The sequence below is a fragment of the Pituophis catenifer genome, unplaced genomic scaffold (assembly GCF_029215685.1).
Source record: "Pituophis catenifer annectens isolate HBS135680 unplaced genomic scaffold, rPitCat1.0.hap2 SCAF_2, whole genome shotgun sequence".
NCBI classification, from domain to species: Eukaryota; Metazoa; Chordata; class Lepidosauria; order Squamata; family Colubridae; genus Pituophis; species Pituophis catenifer.
Genome location: NW_027256882.1, coordinates 9786615 through 9805958, shown reverse-complemented (window position 1 = coordinate 9805958; position 19344 = coordinate 9786615).

The window sequence follows — 19344 nt, the reverse complement described above, 5'->3', positions numbered from 1 at the left end:
AGTATTTACCTATCAACAGACTCGCAGCTGTTATCATGTACAATATCAACTTTGTTTCACCCAAAGTAAAACCCTTAACTATACCCAATAAAAACAATTGTGGAGAAAAATGAATTTTTTTCTTCAAAACATTCTGCATGACCCACCAAATTTTTATCCAAAAAGCCTTAACTTTCCTACAAGTCCACCAAACATGATAATATGTAGCATCTAAACAATCACATCTCCAACATTTTGGCTGAACATTAGGGTACATACATGACAATTTTTGGGGGTCTAAATGCCATCTATAAAACATTTTATAGAAATTTTCCCTCAAATTCTGCGACTGTGTGAATTTAACATTCTGAACCCAATTTTTTTCCCATGTTTCCAACATCACTGGTTCCTCAAAGTTTTGTGCCCACTTAATCATACAATCTTTAACCAATTCAGTTTCTGAATCCCTTTCTAACAAAACATTATAAAGCCTTTTAATATGCATTGGACCTTTCTCTTTTATGTGTCTAACCAATTCTTCCTCATGCAACATAATACCAGTTTTTTGGTTCTCTTTCCATCTCAATTGTAATTGATTATATTGTAACCAAATTAAGTTAATCCCTTCATCCAGCAGTGTCTGTAATGTCTTCAACTGCCATCTGCCCGCATCTGTAAAAAGAACCTCTTTGTATAACCCCCCCCGAGTGACATTATATTTGTATTCCACATAATATGACCAAGATCCAGCCATAGCGGTATTTTATAATCCCATTTGAGTCGGTGCTTCTTCCAAACTCTCATCAAAGAGTCTCTAAGTATATGGCTTTTAAATACTTTATCCACTTTGTTTTCATAAAATAAGTAAGCATGCCATCCAAATTCAAGATCAAAACTTTCAATATTCAGTATTCCAGTCTTCCAAACCATTCCAAACCAATCACTTGCTAAGGTCAAAGCTGCTGCTTCATAATATAACTGTAGGTTTGGAAGTTTAAGACCTCCCCTTTCTGGAACATCCTGCATAATTTTCAATTTCACTCTCGGTTTTTTCTCGTTCCAGACAAACTTATTCACTCCAGTTTGCCAGACTTTCAGTTGTTTATCACTTTTAAGCACCGGAATCATTTGAAACAGAAAAAGAAATCTTGGCAAAATGTTCATCTTAACTACTGCTATTCTTCCAAGTAGAGACAGCTGCAGTTTTTTCCAAGTCTCCATATCTTTCTGCACCTCTCGCCACAACACCTCATAATTATTTTGAAACAATTTCATGTTTGATTCTGCAACCTGAACTCCTAGATATTTTACCTTTGGTACAATCTCAAAACCTGCCCTCCTTTCAAGCTCGTGTTTACGATCTTGTGTCATATTTTTAACAATCATCTTAGTTTTTTTTTGATTCAATCTAAATCCTGAAACTTTGCCATAGTCTTGTATAATGTCCTTCATCTGGATTATTGATTCCATTGGCTGAGCTAGGGTAACGACCAGATCATCTGCAAATGCCTTTATTCTGTATTCCTCTTGCCTTATCATTATAGCTTTCAAGATATTAGAGTCCCGTATTGTGTTTAACAAGACTTCTAGTGTTAGAATAAATAGCAATGGGGATAACGGACATCCCTGTCTTGTTCCTTTTTCAATTTTAAACTCTGTTGTCAAACTTCCATTAATAATAATAATCTGTGCCTTTTGTTCTTGGTAAATTGCTGAGACCGCCTGTATAAATTGGTCCCCAAAATCCATCTTTTTTAAAGTCTTTAATAGAAAATTCCAATCCACTCTATCAAAGTCCTTTTCCGCATCCAAAAAGACCAGCACTGCAGGTACCTGTTTATTCCTCTCAAGATATTCCAATAAGTCTATTACTTGCCTTACATTGTCCTTCATATATCTACCCTCGATAAATCCCCTTTTGCTCCTCTTTATTCCCTATGGGAGGAGCCATTCACCATCCATCTGTGGCTTTAATCCTGAGTCGACTCTTGTTCCTTAGCTGTTCCCTTCTCCTGGCAACTCTGTGCATGCTCACACTGGGAACAGGCTCCGGCTGTTCTTCTGCTCCACTGATGTCCGACTTTGAAGGCAGCTGACAACTGTCAGACGGCCCTGACTCCATCTCTGCCTCTGATGCAGAGCACTCATCAGAGCCTTCCCCAGACTCCAGGACTGGCCCATGTTCCTCCTCAACCTCCTCACTGTCCGAATCTGCTGCCAGATCCGCTGGCGGGCCACAACAAATACACACAGAAGACTTGCCCTAAAGAAGTGGGAGAGGTCATCTGTGTAAAAGAAGGAACATAAATTAAATTTACCATTATTAGGGGTAAAAGCTGCCTTTTTTATTTTTGGTGCTTTAATTTTTCATATTACGGATTAAGAGGTAAAAGACAAATATTGTTTATAGCCCAGTTTAACATTTCCAGGTTCAGCATAACCACCAACATAATTTTCTTTGTTGGATTGCTACTGTTGGACTTCTCTTTTCTTTTTATCTTTCCAATTTTCTTATGAAATTGGAAGTTGAATTTATGAAATACCAACAGTTACAACAGCAACAAAAAGAGAATAGAGTTGTGGTTCTACAAGGGGGGAAAAAGCGTTACTTCCACTATTGGGATTAAAAGGAATAAGATCTAACAGAAAGCAGGGAGAAAAGAAAACCAACTACCATCTGTCAGGTTCCAAACAGAAGAAAATAAATAAAAGGAGACAAACCTAGATGGCTGCTACCTTAGTTTAATCACTTCTTTGCACTCACTGACAATCACAGATGAAATTCTTGGTAGGGCTACTGCCCTGTGTTTCCCACCACCATTTATCCATTAGTTATCAACACCCAACCAATCACATGCGCTGCTCCCTCCCATGTGACCAGGAAGTTGGATTATGCTTAATTCCTGAGTATTTACAACCAGCATTTAAACAGTTAATTCAGTTGAGTATTTAGAACCAGCATCTAAGCAGCTAATCCACTTGAATACTTGCAACCAGCATCTAAACAGTTAATCCCCTTGCTATTTCCAGTTGGCCATGATGATGTCATCCCCCAGCTATTCCCTCCCGTCAATCCTGTCAGTTCCTGGGAGGCTAGACGAAGCAGATGCTGGGCTGAAACGAGGTTTGTGCTTTCCTCCCCCCACGAATGGCAGCTCCATGCCGACAGCACACTGGAACTGACACTGTACTTTTCAGAGTATAAGATGCACCTTCCCTCCCCTAAAAAAGGGTGAAAATTTCGGTGCATTTTATACACTGAATGTAGCCCCGCTGAAAAAAGGCTCTCAAACCTCTATTCGAGAGGCTGAAAAAAAGGCCTCTGAAACAGGGGTTTCAAAAGTTGAAAAAAAAGCAAGGCACAAAGTTCACAACCAACGAACCTGTTGCTAAAGTTCACCTCTGGGAACAGCTGATTGGAGGTATTCTGGGAGGGTGATCCACCCGCCAATCAGCTTTTTTCTTATTTTCCTCCCCAAAAACTAAGTTGTGTCTTATACTCCGGTGCGTCTTATAGTCCGAAAAATACGCTAATCAATTATATTTATTTTGTATGTTGTAAAAGAGGACAGCATTATTACATAAAATTAGCAGAAACAGGATATAAAAATGTGTATCAAAATATAAAACAGCAGAATGGTGAATTATTTCAACAATGCATAATAGAAATGATGGGTACAATTATGAATAAAATTAAATTATGTATGAACAGTTACCAGAGTGACTAAACCTACGGCTGGATATCTAGACTGTTTAGCCATTGGGCAAGAATGCCCTCAAGATGGTGTATTTAATGCCGGGATCCAGGGAACCTTCTGAGTGGGCATTTCGTAGCAATATGATACTGTATAAAGTTTGTGGCATGTTCCCACCGTCACAGTTAGTATTATCAACCAGCCCCCATTTGTATTTTGAATATTGGCACCTGCCATGCTTGGTCAGTATCATCTGAAATCCAAAGAAGATCTTTCTGGAAAGGTGAAAACAGATATAAAAGAAATATTACTTTTTGTTTTCTCAGATACTGAAAAATGCACAAAGTGCCCAAATGATCAATATCCAACCGAGAATGGAGTCCAATGTATCCCAAAAAGAATAACCTTCCTGTCCTATGAAGAACATCTGGGCATCATCCTGGTCTCTTTTGCCTTACTCTTGTTCCTAACCACAGGCCTTGTTTTAATCATATTCCTTAAATACCTAGAAACTCCAATTGTCAAAGCAAACAACCGGGGCCTCTCCTTCATCCTCCTGGTCTCCCTCCTGCTTTGCTTTTTGTCCTCATTTCTCTTCATTGGCCGACCAAGAAGAGCCACCTGTCTTCTCCGACAAATGGCATTCAGCATTGTGTTCACAGTAGCCGTTTCTTCTGTGTTGGCCAAAACAATCACAGTGGTATTGGCCTTCCTTGCCACAAAACCAGGGAACAGGGTGAGAAAATGGTTGGGGAAGAGCTTGGCCAACTCCATCATCCTTTCTTGTTCTGCTGGACAAATTATCATCTGTGCTACGTGGCTTGGAATCTCTCCCCCATTCCCTGACTCTGACTTACACACCCAGCCAGGAGAGATCATCCTTCGGTGCAATGAAGGCTCTGTCACCATGTTTTATCTTGTCCTTGGCTATATGTGTTTCCTAGCTATCATTTGCTTCACTGTAGCTTTCCTGGCCAGGAACCTGCCAGGGGCCTTCAATGAGGCCAAGCTGATCACCTTCAGTATGCTGGTTTTCTGCAGCGTCTGGGTCTCCTTCCTGCCCACCTACCTGAGCACTAAAGGAAAGTTCATGGTGGTCGTGCAGATCTTCTCCATCTTGGCCTCCAGTGCTGGGCTTCTGGGCTGCATCTTCTTCCCCAAGTGCTACATTATCATCCTGAGACCAGATCTAAACACTAAGGAGCATCTAATGATAAAAGTGGGGAACTGATTGTGAATTGGTTTCATAGGCTTATAACATTTAATTATTCATTGAACTTATTACAAGGTTTCTATGTTTCCTTTGCATCTGTTTGATAATTAAGGTGATTGAATAATGAAAGAATTAAAACTACGAAGTTCAACACTAGTGAAATTAAAATCCAATGTAATAATCAAAGATAAAATATGTGAATTAATAAATAAATGTATGATTCATTTATCCACACTTGTGATCGGTGTTCTTTGCTTCTTGGACACAGAAAAGTCGGGAGCTGAAGCTGGTGATTGGCATAGTCATATAAATCCCTTTTGCAAATTTAAGACCAAATAATGTTGCAGGGTTGCTGACTCTGGCTGACATTTGGTACTGCCTCTTGGAAGGAATTTTGGTGCCAGGAACCAGGTTAATGGGAGTGTTGTGTTCAGCACGTTGCCTACAACAGAGGCGCTGTTCCCTGATTGGCTGATGCAGAAGCAGCCACAAGGACGGGAAAAAAGGTGCCAGTTGATTGGTGGTTGGGTTTGACAGCTGGCATATATAAACTCTGTCAGAGTTTTGTTGTTGGTTCGTTCAGTTCTTCCATTTGTTAATAAAATAGTGTTGTACCAATTGTCTCGCCTCAGCCCATATCTGAACCGGTAATTTAGCACTGGCGATGAAGTGTGGACTAAGGAACAAACCCCTTTTCGCTCTCCCCATCTGGCTTGCTGTCACAGGAGTATGGCTCCGCCTACATTCGCCCCGTACGACTCGAATGCCGAGACTTGGGATGCCTATGGGGAGAGGTTTGAATGTTTCCTTGAGGCTAATGAATTTACCGATTTATCTAGCAGCCGTAAGAGGGCTCAGTTTCTAAATTCCTGTGGGCCTGAGGTGTTTGTGACTGCTAGGGCCTTAATCACTCCTCAGCCTGTGCATACAGTCTCCTGGGATGTGCTGAGGGAGAAATTTAAAAGCCATTATGCCCCAGCCCCCTCCCGCATTGCCCGCCATTTTAAATTGCGACAAGTGTTACAGGAGGAGGGGGAGTCTGTCAATATATACATGGCTCATCTCCGCACCGCTGCCCTGGACTGTGAGTTTAGAGATCTTGATGATGCCTTGGTGGAGCAGCTGGTGTGTGGGGTCAGAGACGTTAGATTACAGAGACAACTATCGGTGAAGAGAACTTTAGATCTCCCAACTGCTCTTGAAGAAGCCCAAGCATATGAAATGTCTGTCAAGTCCACTGAGGACATACATAAATTTCATTCCCCCGCTGGCCAGACCGTGGCTGTTCATATGCAGGACGTCGCATCTGATGATACCTCTGATGAGGAAGCTGACATCAGTCGCCTGAAGGTATCCTCAGCGCGAGCAAAAAGCCTGCCTCCGAAGAAGTGACCTTCGGCATCTTGCCTCAGCTGCGAGGACGCCCATCCTAGGGCGACTTGTTGATTTCGTTCCATAATCTGTCGCCATTGCGTAAAGCAGGGCCACATTGCAAAGGTCTGCCGTTCCATCCCCAAAGCCGCCTCTGGCCCTCAGCCACATCGTTCATCTCCAGAAGATTGTCTCGCTATTTTCCGGGGTCGCCGTATCATGGAAGTGACCACCCACCCGGCCAGTGCTGAGAGCACCAAACTATTCCTGACCATCAAGATCGAAGGCACACGGACTTCCGGTTGGCTTCGCAAGCTTCGCCGATGCTCCTTCGTGGGCGCCTGATCCCCGGCACCATAAATGCCTCCAGAACAGCCGAAAAACAAATGTCTGGTGGTATGAAACCCTCTCCCCGGGCTAAGGGGAGAGAGAAGAGCCAACAGGCAGAGGTCGAGCCCCCCAAATGAACTAGGAGAAATCCTGGGGCGCGAAGGGTGTGGGCTCCCTATAGAAGCCTGTCAAGCTGCTCCGGGCCTGGGACGACTCCGCTAAAGCAGAGCTAGAAGCCGCGACCAAATTCTGCTGATAATAAATGAGGGGACTTCTAACATCTTTACTTTGATTGCAGACAGAGCAAATTAGGAGAAAAAAGAAAAAAATTGCAAGTAACACTTTAACTCCGTTTTAAAATGCAGAAAATGGCGCCTGAGGGCGTGAGGAGGACGCTATTAGGGAAAGTGCTTGTTAACGCTTGTTAACGCTTGTAACATTATTTATTTATTTATTTATTTATTTTATCATATTTGTATACCACCCTACTCCCGAAGGACTCAGGGCGGTGAACAGCCAAAATAAAATACAAAGACATACAAAAGTTAAAAAACTATTAAAAACAGATTAAATAATTTAGGCTCAAAAAAACAAATTAAAACATCCAATTTATCTAAAAAACATTTAAAACTCAATTTAAAACCCAATTTAAAAGGGAGAGTTAGGCCAGACCAGCCTATTGGAATAAAAACGTTTTTAGGGCACGGCGGAAGATGCGTAAGTCTTGGATCCTCCGTATCGCCGGGGGGAGCTCGTTCCAGATGGCAGGTGCCCCCACAGAGAAGGGTCTCCCCCTGGGGGCCGCCAGTTGACATTGTTTGGCCAACGGCACCCTGAGGAGCCCCTCTCTATGGGAGCGAACTGGTCAGTGAGAGGCTACTGGTGGCAGAAGGCAATCTCATAAGTACCCTGGTCCTGAGCCATGGAGCGCTCTAAAGGTGGTAACCAAAACCTTGAAGCGCACCCGGAAGACCACTGGGAGCCAGTGCAGCTCGCGCAGGAGGGGGGTCACATGGGAGCACCACATCGCTCCCGTCACCACCCGCACGGCCGCATTCTGGACCAATTGGAGCCTCCGGGTGCTCCTCAAGGGGAGCCCCATGTAGAGAGCATTGCAATAATCCAGGCGTGAGGTGACAAGGGCGTGAGTGACTGTGCGTAACGAGTCCCGATCCAGAAAGGGACGCAACTGGCGAATCAGGCGAACCTGATAAAAAGTCCTCCTGGCCACGGCCGCCATACGCTCTTCTAAAGACAGCTGCGAGTCCAGGAGGATGCCCAAGTTGTGAACCCCATCTGTGGGGGCCAACGACTCGCCCCCCAATAGTCAGAGATGGTGCCAACTGACTATATCGGGATGTCAGAAACCACAGCCACTCGGTCTTGGATGGCTGACATTGATACAGCTACTGGATTACACCTTAAGAGAAAGTTTTAAAGTGGCAGCGGCAAGGAAAAGAATTTGGTACTGATCTCAATTAAGGTTCATTTTTAAACTGTGTGGCAAATAGTTGGAATTGTCATCCTGATAGCTGGATAAATATAAACTGTCTGAAACATGGCTGACAACAAGGCTGGAGGATCACTGTTTGGTGAATCAGCAAATTCTCAAGCTGTGACGGTAAAGGCTTTTCAAGAACTTTTAGACTCTTTCAGCTCTGCTCTTTTGGAAACAGTTGAAAGAGCTTTTCAAAAATATAGCTTGGAAAGTCATAATCATTTGTTGGATGGGAAAAAGGAGGAAATTATTCAGAGGATTCTGATTTTGGAGGATCAAGAGGCTGTCATGATTGAAAGGGAGATTGGCATAAATGGAACAGAGGTCTCGGCAGACGTTTACACTCAATTGATAGAAAAGCAACAAATAGACTCTTTATTGCAAGCTGACAAACTTTATGGCAACAAATTTTGGTTTTATGGACAAAGGAATGAACTGAATGATTACATAAGCAAGAAGACTCAAAATGGGGACTTTAAATTAGAAAAAGTGATTTCAAGAAGAGAGCAAGTTTTCCAGATACATCAACCTCAAATTAACATTCTTAAATTTTCAAAAATAAAATTGGGGGGAGGAACAATGTTGAAAGAATTAATAAAGAAGAAGGATTGGAAAAAATATAGAAAGAAGAGAAGAATAGAAGATTAAGTTTTTTTTTTCTTTTTGGGGAAGGAAGACCCTAGTAATAAATTGAAAAGTTTAGTTACATTGGTATTGTTAAAGGCTACTCTAAGACAAAATGATATAATATAATTAGTTTTGGGTAGTATAAGGGATGCTTTCTAAAAAGTTAGAGGTATTAAAATGGCTAATTGAAAATTTGAAAGATATCTTCCTGTAGATTTTGAAATTTATATTGGTAAATATGTGTCTTAATGGTATTAAGAGATTTTTAAAATGTTTAATAATAATAATAATAATTTTATTTCTATACCACCCTTCTCCCAAAGGACTCAGGGCGATGTACAGCCAATTTAAAAACACAAGACAAACATCAATTTAAAATGATTAAAAATATTAAATGGATTTGGCTCAATTTTGAAACCCCAGAAATTTAAAAACATCCAATTTAAAATTATGTTGCTAACCCAGCCTGGCGGAACAACAGGGTCTTGAGTGCGCAGCGAAATGCCCAGAGGTCGGAGATCTTATGCATTTCTGGGGACAGTTCATTCCACAGGGCTGGGGCTCCCACAGAGAAGGCCCTCCCCCTGGGTGTCACCAGCCGACATGACTTGGCCGATGGTACCCTGAGGAGACCCTCTCTGTGGGAGCGGACTGGCCGGTGGGAGGCTATTGGTGGCAGAAGACGGTCTCAAAGGTACCCGGGTCCTATGCCATGGAGCGCTTTAAAGGTGGTAACCAACACCTTGAATCACACCCAGAAGACCACTGGGAGCCAGTGCAGCTCACGCAGGAGGGATGTCACATGGGCACAACAAGTTGCGCCCATAACCACCCGCGCGGCCACATTCTGGACCAGTTGGAGCCTCCGAGTGCTCTTCAAGAGGAGCCCCATGTAGAGAGCATTACAATAATCCAGCCGGGAGGTAACAAGGGTGTGAGTGACCGTGCGCAGGGCGTCCCGGTCCAGAAAGGCTGCAACTGGCAAATCAGGCGAACCTGATAAAAGGCCCCCCTGGCCACGGCCGTCATATGCTCTTCTAAAGATAGCCATGCATCCAGGAGGACACCCAGATTGTGAGCCCTCTCTGTGGGTGGCAAAGATTCACCCCCAATAGTTAGCGATGGCACCTGCTGACTATATCGGGACGCCGGAAACCACAGCCACTCGGTCTTGGATGGGTTGAGTCTGAGCCTGTTCCTCCTCATCCAGACCCGCACGGCCTCCAGGCAGCAAGACATCACATCAAGGGCATCGTTGGGGTGGTCTGGGGTGGAGATGTACAGCTGAGTGTCATCAGCGTACAGATGACACTTCACCCCAAAACCACGGATGATCTCGCCCAGCTGCTTCACATAAATGTTGAACAGAAGGGGTGAGAGGGCCGACCCTTGCGGCACTCCCCATGCGAGACGCTTCGAGGTCGGCCTCTGCCCCTCTGCCAACACAAACTGCGAGCGGTCGGAGAGGAAGGAGGAGAACCACCGCAGAACAGTGCCCCCTATTCCTAACCCCCTCAACCACTGCAGCATGATACCATGGTCGATGGTATCAAAAGCCGCTGAGAGATCTAATAGGACTAGGACAGAGGAGCAACCCCTGTCCCGAGCCCTCCAGAGATCATCCACCAATGCCAATGCCGTTTCTGTGCTGTACCCCTGCCTGAAGCCCAACTGGTATGGGTCCAGATAGATAGCTTCATCGAGGTGCCGGGGAAGTTGTCATGCCACCACGCTCTTAACAACCTTCGCCACAAAACGAAGGTTGGAAACTGGACAATAGTTGGCTAATTCAGCCGGGTCCAGGGAAGGCTTCTTGAGGAGGGGCCTCACTACCGCCTCTTTCAAGATGGCAGGAAAGGCACCCTCACTCAGTGAAGCACTTATTATCCCCTGGAGCCAGCCTCACGTAACCTCCCGGGAGGCCAGTACCAACCAGGAGGGACACGGGTCCAATAAACATAAGATTATATTATTTTAAAAGATATATGAGATAAAATGTTTAAGATTTCAAGATGCCCAATTTTTTGAAGGAAAGAGGATTAATGTTAAATTCAGAACTTTATTAGGGAGTAATGTTCAAAAAGAATGATGTTAGAGGGTGTGGAAATGAAATTTATCCACGATTTTTACTGTTTGTAATACTGTTAAAGTATTGGATTATACATTAAGAAAAAGTTTTTTATAACTAGTAAGAATGAATTTAACTTAATTGGTCTTGAGAATTTATAAAAGGGAGGTTGATGAATTGGAGTAAGGGGAGTTAAAGATCGCGTGGGAGTTTTGAACTTTATAGTTAGTTTATTTTAGCATATGTTTGTTAGATGCTATACCCTGTTTTTGCTCTGGGAAGTCGGGGGTGAGGGTGGGGAGGGTGGGATAAAGGTTGGGGTGGGATAAAAGTGTTGAATAGAGAAATGTTTTAACAGAAAAGTAAATGTGGGGGAAATGTATAAATAATGAAATGACAATATTAAGAATGACAGTTATTGGAGGATTAAGATGCAAAAAAAGATGTATTCAGATGATATATTGACTGATTGATTTTATATTATATGTTTGTTTGAATGTTTATAAAATAAAAACTTTTCTTTAAAAAAAATGATCGAAGGCTCACCCTGTCAGATGGAAGTGGACACTGGATCTTCGAAGTCCATCATCTCCTGGTCGTCTATCAAGCGTCTGATCCCATCTCTTCGTAAACAGCAACTCAGACCCTGCCCTGTGAAACTTTGTGATTACCAGGGAAATTACATTCCTATCATAGGGCAGGGCCAGTTCCTGGTGGAGAAGGATGGGTTTACTGGCCGTCTGCCCTTGATTGTGGTGCATGGGTCCCTTCCAAGCCTTCTGGGGTTAGATTGGTTTGCCTCTTTAGGATTAGCCATTTCAGGTGTCCACTCCACAGCTATTGATGTTTCTGCCCTGGCAACCAAATTTGCTGATATATTCAGCGAATCATTAGGTAAATATGTTGGTTTTCCTATTTCGCTTAATTTAGATCCACAAATTGCCCCCATACGGCTGAAGCCTCGTCGGGTGCCGCTGGCCCTCCGCCCAAAGGTGGATGCAGAGCTGGACAAACTTATCGCTCAGGGTGTTTTAGAACCAACAGACCATTCCCACTGGGAAACACCTATAGTGATACCCAATAAGCCTGATGGTTCCATAAGAATCTGTGCCTATTTTAAATGTACGCTGAATAAGGCCCTACAAGCCAACCCGTATCCAGTCCCGGTTGTCCAGCATCTCCTCCACTCCCTGGGCCCTGGTTCGATCTTTGCCAAGCTCGACTTGGCTCAGGCTTATCAACAGCTCCCGGTGGATGATGCTTCAGCTGAAACTCAAACCATCGTAACCCACCAGGGAGCTTTTAAATGCCGCCGCCTGCAAATTGGCATTAGTGTGGCCCCTGGCCTGTTCCAAAATTGAATGGAGCATCTATTGCATGGCCTACCAGGTGTTGTGCCCTACTTCAATGATGTGCTCATCTCTGCGTCTTCTCGAGATGAGCTCATCAGTCGAATACGGGCTGTCTTCTTACGTTTCAGGGAATCTGGCCTTAAATTGAAGAAAAGCAAATCTATGATTGGCGTTCCAAACATGGAGTTTTTAGAGTATTTGATTGATGGCAAGGGTATACATCCAACCCCCTCTAAGGTTGCGGCTATTAAGCAAGCCGCGACACCCACTTGTAAAGCAGAGTTACAAGCCTTTTTGGGGCTCTTGAATTTCTATAGTGTATTTTTACCTCATAAGGCCATGGTGGCTGAGCCCCTACACTGATTACTGAACAAGGACTCACCATGGATGTGGGGTCCAATGCACTCCAGGGCTTTTCAAGCTGTGAAGGACTTACTCACATCTTCGGCTGTTCTTGTGCAGTATAGCTCAACTCTGCCCCTAGTGTTGATGGCTGATGCCTCTCTTTTTGGGGTTGGACCCATGTTAAGCCATAGGTTGCCAAATGGCTTAGAGGCTCCCGTGGCTTTTTACTCGAGGACCTTGTCCTCTGCAGAACGCAACTATAGTCAACTTGATCGGGAGGCTTTGGCAGCTGTTGCCTCCATCAAAAAATTTCATGACTATGTCTATGGCCGCCATTTTGAGCTGGTGATGGATTATAAGCCCCTCTTGGGGCTTCTAACTGGTCACCGACAAACGCCACAGTTCCTGTCTCTCAGGATGTCCCGTTGGACGGAGTTTTTAGCGAACTATTCATACACTCTGATTCACCGTCCGGGTAAGCTCATAGCACAGGCTGGCGCCCTCAGCCATTGCTCTTTGCCTCTATCTGTGGTTGACCCCGTGCCAGCTCTGTCTGTCCTGATGGTCAATGAGCTGGGCACCCCCTTGACCGCTACCGATATCGCTGCTCACTCCCGCCGGGACCCCGTCCTGTCTCAGGTCTAGGACTGCATGGGCAGGGGATGGCCGGACCTTTCGTACCCTACAAATCCGTCAGCAAGAATTATCAGTCCACCTGGGATGCTTACTATGGGGTCATAGGGTAGTGGTTCCCCCCAAGCTGCAGACGTCGATTCTGCAGCATTTACATGAGAGTCATCCCGGCATAGTCCGAATGAAAGGCCTGAGCCGAAGCTATGTCTGGTGGCCCAAAATTGACAAGGACATCTCAAATTGGGTCTCCAGTTGTCCAGAATGCCAATGATCAAGGCCTGCGGCTCCCGCCTCCCCCCCAAGGGAGTGGGAGATTCCCAGGGTGCCGTGGTCACATATCCACCTGGATTTTGCTGGACCGTTCTTGGGACGCACTTTCCTTGTTATGATGGATGCATTTTCAAAATGGGTGGAATTGGAACTAATGACCTTGACCACGTCTGAGGCGGTCATCCGGGTACTACGCAGATTATTTGCCACCCATGGACTTCCAGATGTGCTGGTGACTGATAATGGGCCTCAATTAACATCTGCCACCTTCCAGTTATTCCTAGCAAACCTAGGAATCCGCCATGCTCAGGTAGCACGGTTTCATCCTGCGGGAAATGGTTTGGCTGAACGGGCGGTGAGATCTGTCAAGGAGACACTGGCCCCACTTAAACCCATCAATTAGCCAGAGAAAGTGGCCATTTACCTGTTGGCGCAGCACACAACACCGTGCTCAACCACAAACAGAAGTCTGGCGGAATTGCTTATGGGTCGCCGCCTGCGAACTATGTTAGACCAGCTACATCCCACATATGCGCCGGAAAACACTCCGGTTGGATGTCAGACACCTCAGGCATTTAAGGTGGGAGACCTGGTTTTCGCGTGGAATTTTGGGGGTGAACCGCCTTGGTTACAAGGGCAAGTGACTCATATAACAAGTCCCTGCTCTTACAGAATCCAGCTTGACGATGGCGGCGACATGTGTATCAATTGCGCGGCCGAACTCTGCCCCAAAGCCTAACTAGCGCACCTGGCGCTTCCCCGGCGCACCAGGACGTGCACCTGCAGTTACCAGCACCAGTTATCATTCCTCCGTCCGATGCCCCTGGCCCAAAACAACCTTCAATATGCTTACTGGATGTGTCTGCACCAGAGGCTGTCCCGGAAGATCCACCGGCCATTGAGGAACCGACCCCGCAGCCGGCTGTTCCTGTGTTGACGATCAAGCCGATTGTGCACACGTCCATTTTACTTGAAAGATTACATGTGCACCAACAAGGGGTGAAGGGGTGTTGTGTTCGGCACGTTGCCTAACAACGGAGGCACCGTTCCCTGATTGGCTGATGCAGAAGCAGCCACAAGGCCAGGAAAAAAGGTGCCAGTTGATTGGTGGTTGGGTTTGACAGCCGGCATATATAAACGCTGTCAGGGTTTTGCTGTTGGTTCGTTCAGTTCTGCCATTTGTTAATAAAATAGTGTTGTACCAATTGTCTCGTCTCAGCCCATATCTGAACTGGGAATTTAGCAGGGAGAATCACAGTCTCCGTGTGAGGATAACCTCCAGTGATGAAGCACCCACAACTTCTGAAGGCAAGCTGTTCCACGGATTAATTGTCCTCACTGTTAGGAACTTTCTGCTTAATTCCAGGTTGCTTCTCTCCTTGATTAGTTTCCACCCATTGTTTCTTGACTTGACTTTTGATGTTTTGGAAAATAAGTTGACCCCCTCCTCTTTGTGGCAGTCCCTCAAATACTGAAAGATTGCTATCATGTTCCCTCTAGCCCTTCTTTTCCCTAAACAGTCTCAGAGATCTGGAGGTCAAAAAGCCCCATCACTATAGAGTGCATCCACATAACCAGAAGAAAGAAAATCATGTCTCTTCAAACCAGGAGTGGGCTTCAAAAATTTTAGCAAGAGGTTCTCTACCTGGTTGCTGGGTGGGCGTGGCCACGGTGGGCATGACCTAGTAGGCCTCCTGCGATATGGCTGGGGGGGGGACGTTTTTGCCCTCTCGTGGCTCTGGAAGTTTTCTTGGGCCTCCAGGAGGGCGAAAACGGCCTCCCCAGGGTCTCGAGGCAATCTGGAGGCTAGGAACGGGCCCATTTCCAGCCTTCCCAAACTTCCGGTAGGCCCATTTTTTTGCCTTCCCTGATCTGTGCCCTACACTTGCCTGCATCCAAAATGGGCTGTGTGGGGACTCCTGGGAGGAGTGGGGTGGGGTGGGCCGGACTAGCCAGGTGTGGGATTTGGGGGTTCTCTGAAATGCACAGAATCATAGCTAGAGGTTCTCCCGAACCCCCAGCAGCCCACCCCTGCTTCAGACCAGTTTTTTTGGCAGGCATGGCAACGAATTGGTGTCAACAAAAAAAAAAATCTATTGACTCTCTATCTTTCTCTGAGGGGTGAAATGCTACTGGTTCCCTCCAGTTCTGGCGAACCGGTAGTGATAAAAATTAAAGGTTCGGGTGAACCAGTAGTAAAAAAGTGCTTGAAAAAGACAAAAAAATATGTTGGCCATGCCCACCCAGTCACAAACCGCTCACCAAGCCATGCCCACCAAGCCACACGCACAAAACCGGTAGCAAAAAAAATTACATTTCACCATTGCTTTCTCCATATTAAAATTTAAAAACATTCCATGTTTTCAACCTAGAGTGGCACAAAACTCCATAGCTCTGGGTGACCTTACCCAGCAGCCCCTGGAGAAAAGAAACCATGTCGAAGAGCAGCAGAAGTCAACAACAATACTGTGTCTTCCTGCAGCAACATTTTCTGGACGCGTCCTGACAGGAAAGACCACAACCGATAGAGAACTCTGCCCTCAGGGGCATATCTGTAATTTTTCACTAACGTGCTTGTGGAAATTGGGATCGTAGAAACACCCAGGAGCATAGAAGGGTCCAAAGGCAGATGCATGTATAAATGTGATAAATGTATTTATTCATATAACAAAATATATTAACTATATACAAAGGCTGTCTTAATATCCATTAGGATAGGGGGCACACAGCGTGTGTGACTACCCTTATCAAAGATCATGTCTCATGGAGAACAAACGTAAAAGAGAGCTTGGTGGAAAGGTTAGAGGGGGTTTTATACTCAGTGTAAGCCCCTCCTCTCCACATAGGGGTGGGGGCACTTTCTGCCTCCACTAGTGTCTAGATATATGTGCCAATGGCTTGCAAATACTTGACAGTTCCCCTCCTTGCGAGCCGATGGCATGCAAACATACAAATGCAATGCACAACAGATTTTACCCTGTGAGACATAACTTTTTACACAGATCTTTGTGCCTATCTGCTGGTAGAGGTTTTGTGAAAATATCAGCTGTTTGATATTTGGTCTGACAATGTGATAAAGATATAAACCCCATCTCTACTAGTTGCCTAACATTTTGATAGCGGATATCAATATGTCTGGACCTTTTTCCCACCGCATAGGCTTTGGCAATGCCTATGGCCCCAGTGTTGTCTTCTATAATTTGGATGGGCAAAGTCGGTGGTGTCCAGATGCTAGAAATTAAGGCATCAAACCATATCAGATCGTTCCCTGCCTCTGATAAGCATGCATATTCGGCCTCAGCGGTGGAGCACGAAACAAATTTCTGTTGCCCCACATGCCAATGGATGGGTGCCTCATTTAATAGTACCAAGAAGCCCGAAGTACTCCTACGTGTCTTGGTATCTCCGGCCCAGTCCGCATCCGCGAAGCATTTTAATTGGGCCTTGTCTCTATTCTCAGGTTCCAAGCGAAGCACGTAATCTGCTGTGGTCTTGAGATACCTTAATAGCTTTTTAATGGCCAACCAGTGGAATTGGGTAGGATGTTCCACTTGTCTAGATAGCAGGTTTACGGCCAGGGCAATATCTGGACGGCTCCAGTTACTTATATATAGTAATGAGCCAATCACTGACCTAAATAGAGTATTATTTTGGAACTCTGGGCTATCCTTGTGTGCCAATCCATAATAGTCGGTCTGCATTGGGATAGCCGTTGGCTTGCTATCTTCCACTTTACATTTTACCAAGAGTTCCTCTATCTTTTCCTTTTGGGAGAGAGCAAAACCTTTTGGTGTAGTGATGATTTGTATGCCTAGGTACTTGTCCACATATCCTAAAGACTTTAGAGTGAACTTTTTTTGTAGGGTCCTGGCAAATATAATACATCCCCCCTTGTCAGGCCCTATATATAAAAGGTCATCGACATACACTAGGACTTTCTCCAGCCCCCCTTTGGTATCCCTTGTGAAGGTACATTTATCAGCTGGAGATGGATGGAAACCCAGTGATTTGAGAGTTTTGGTCAGGCATTTGTACCACAGTCTGCCTGATTGTTTGAGGCCGTACAAACTTTTCTTCAGAAGCCAGGTGTGGCCTTCCTGCCGTTGAAATCCGGGGGCACCTCTGACGTAAATTTCTTGTTTTAGATGTGCGTGTAAATAAGCAGTTTGCACATCAAATTGAAAAATGTGTTCCCCATGTGCTGCTGCGGTGACCAAAGCAGCCCTCACACTTTCCGCTCTCACGGTGGGGGAGTATGTTTCATCAAAGTCCTGCAAGTAGCGCTGTGCGTAGCCTTGTGCTACCAGCCGGGCCTTATAGAGGAGTTTGTTGTTGGGCATTGGCTTGACCTTGTAGACCCAACGGGTGCCAATTGCTTTCCTCTTTTTGGGGACTTCCATGGGGATGAAGACTTTCAATTTTTTGAGACTGTCCATTTCCCGCTCCATTGCCACCCTCCACCTGCGCTGTTCTTCCTCGGGAAGCTGGAGGACATCTGAGTACGTTTTAGGGGCCATGGTAACGCTGTTGACCGAGGCAACACAGCCAATGTCCAACTTTTTGGGTGGCACCCCTTTATTGGAGCGTTTTGACCATCTGGGAAATTGCCACTCACCATCATCATTGTCATCCGGAGCATCGGTGTCAGAATTGGAGCTGCCGGAGGTATCTTTCCAATTAAAATGGGGCGGGCCTCTGTCCCAGGCGCTGCGAATATATGATCGTTTAGGTGAGGCAGGAGGTGTGAAGTCACCCAGGGATTCCTTGTCTGAATCGTCAGAGTCAGGTAGGGATTCATCACCATCCGGATCTTCGCTGGTCAGTTGCTTGGAGTTTGTTGGTTCATCCTCTTCAGGTGGTGCTGCTTGTTCAGTGTCGCTTCTAATAGGGGAATAACCGGGTTCATTGGAATGAATTTTTGACCAATTTGACCCCTCCTCAAAGGAAGCTGATCTAGAGACAATGACAAGGTTATTTTTGTCTACAAACCTAGAGGCCTTGCTGCCGGTTGCATAACCTATAAATCTGAGCCTCCTTGATGCCTTGCCCCCCTTTCTTCTGAGGTGCTTGGGAATATGGACCCAGGCATAGGAACCAAAAATTCTCAGGTGTGAGAGGCTAGGTTTCCTTCCATGGACCAGGAAGTATGGGGTTTGGTTAATGGCACTACTCCACATCCTGTTGACTAGATAATTAGCCATTTTGACCGCTTCTGCCCAAAAAACTTGGCTCATGTCAGCATCTGCAAGTAGGCAGTTCATGACATTCTGCAGCACGCCATTTCTCCTTTCTACAATGCCATTCTCAGAAGGAGTTCGAGGGGATGATTTAAAATGGAGGATACCTCTCTCCTTCATCCACTTTTCAAAAATCTTGGATGTAAACTCAGTCCCCCTATCACTCTGCACCTGAGCGATGCACACCTTGTGTTGCGTTTGGATCTGGTTGTAAAGATATTTGAAGTTGGTAAAGACTTCAGTTTTGTCCTTTAAAATAAATACATGGCCATAACGAGAGTAATCATCTACTACCGTTAAAAAATAACGCCCCCTACCAAGGGAGGGTCTAAAAGGCCCAACCAAATCCATGTGTACCAGCTGATAAGGGTACCTTGCACGACGGGAAGAGACCTTAGGTATAGCAGCAGTTTTAGATTTTGCTGCCTTACAGATGGCACATTCCAAATAGGTATTACAATTCTTTATCTTAAGCCCATCAGAAAAATCTTGCATTTTCTTAATAACCGGGAAGCTGGCATGGCCGAGCCTGCGGTGTAATATATGAGCACAATCCAAATGTAAAGGTTTACCCATGCATACTTTGTCAACCTTATGTATCTTACCATTACAAGCCTTGGTCTGTTCAGTAATGAGAGAAGACACTGGATTAATGGTCACCTTAGAGTTCCTCAGGGTTGGCTGAGGAGTTGTGACCTTAATGGGCTCAGCCTTAATGGCTTTGGA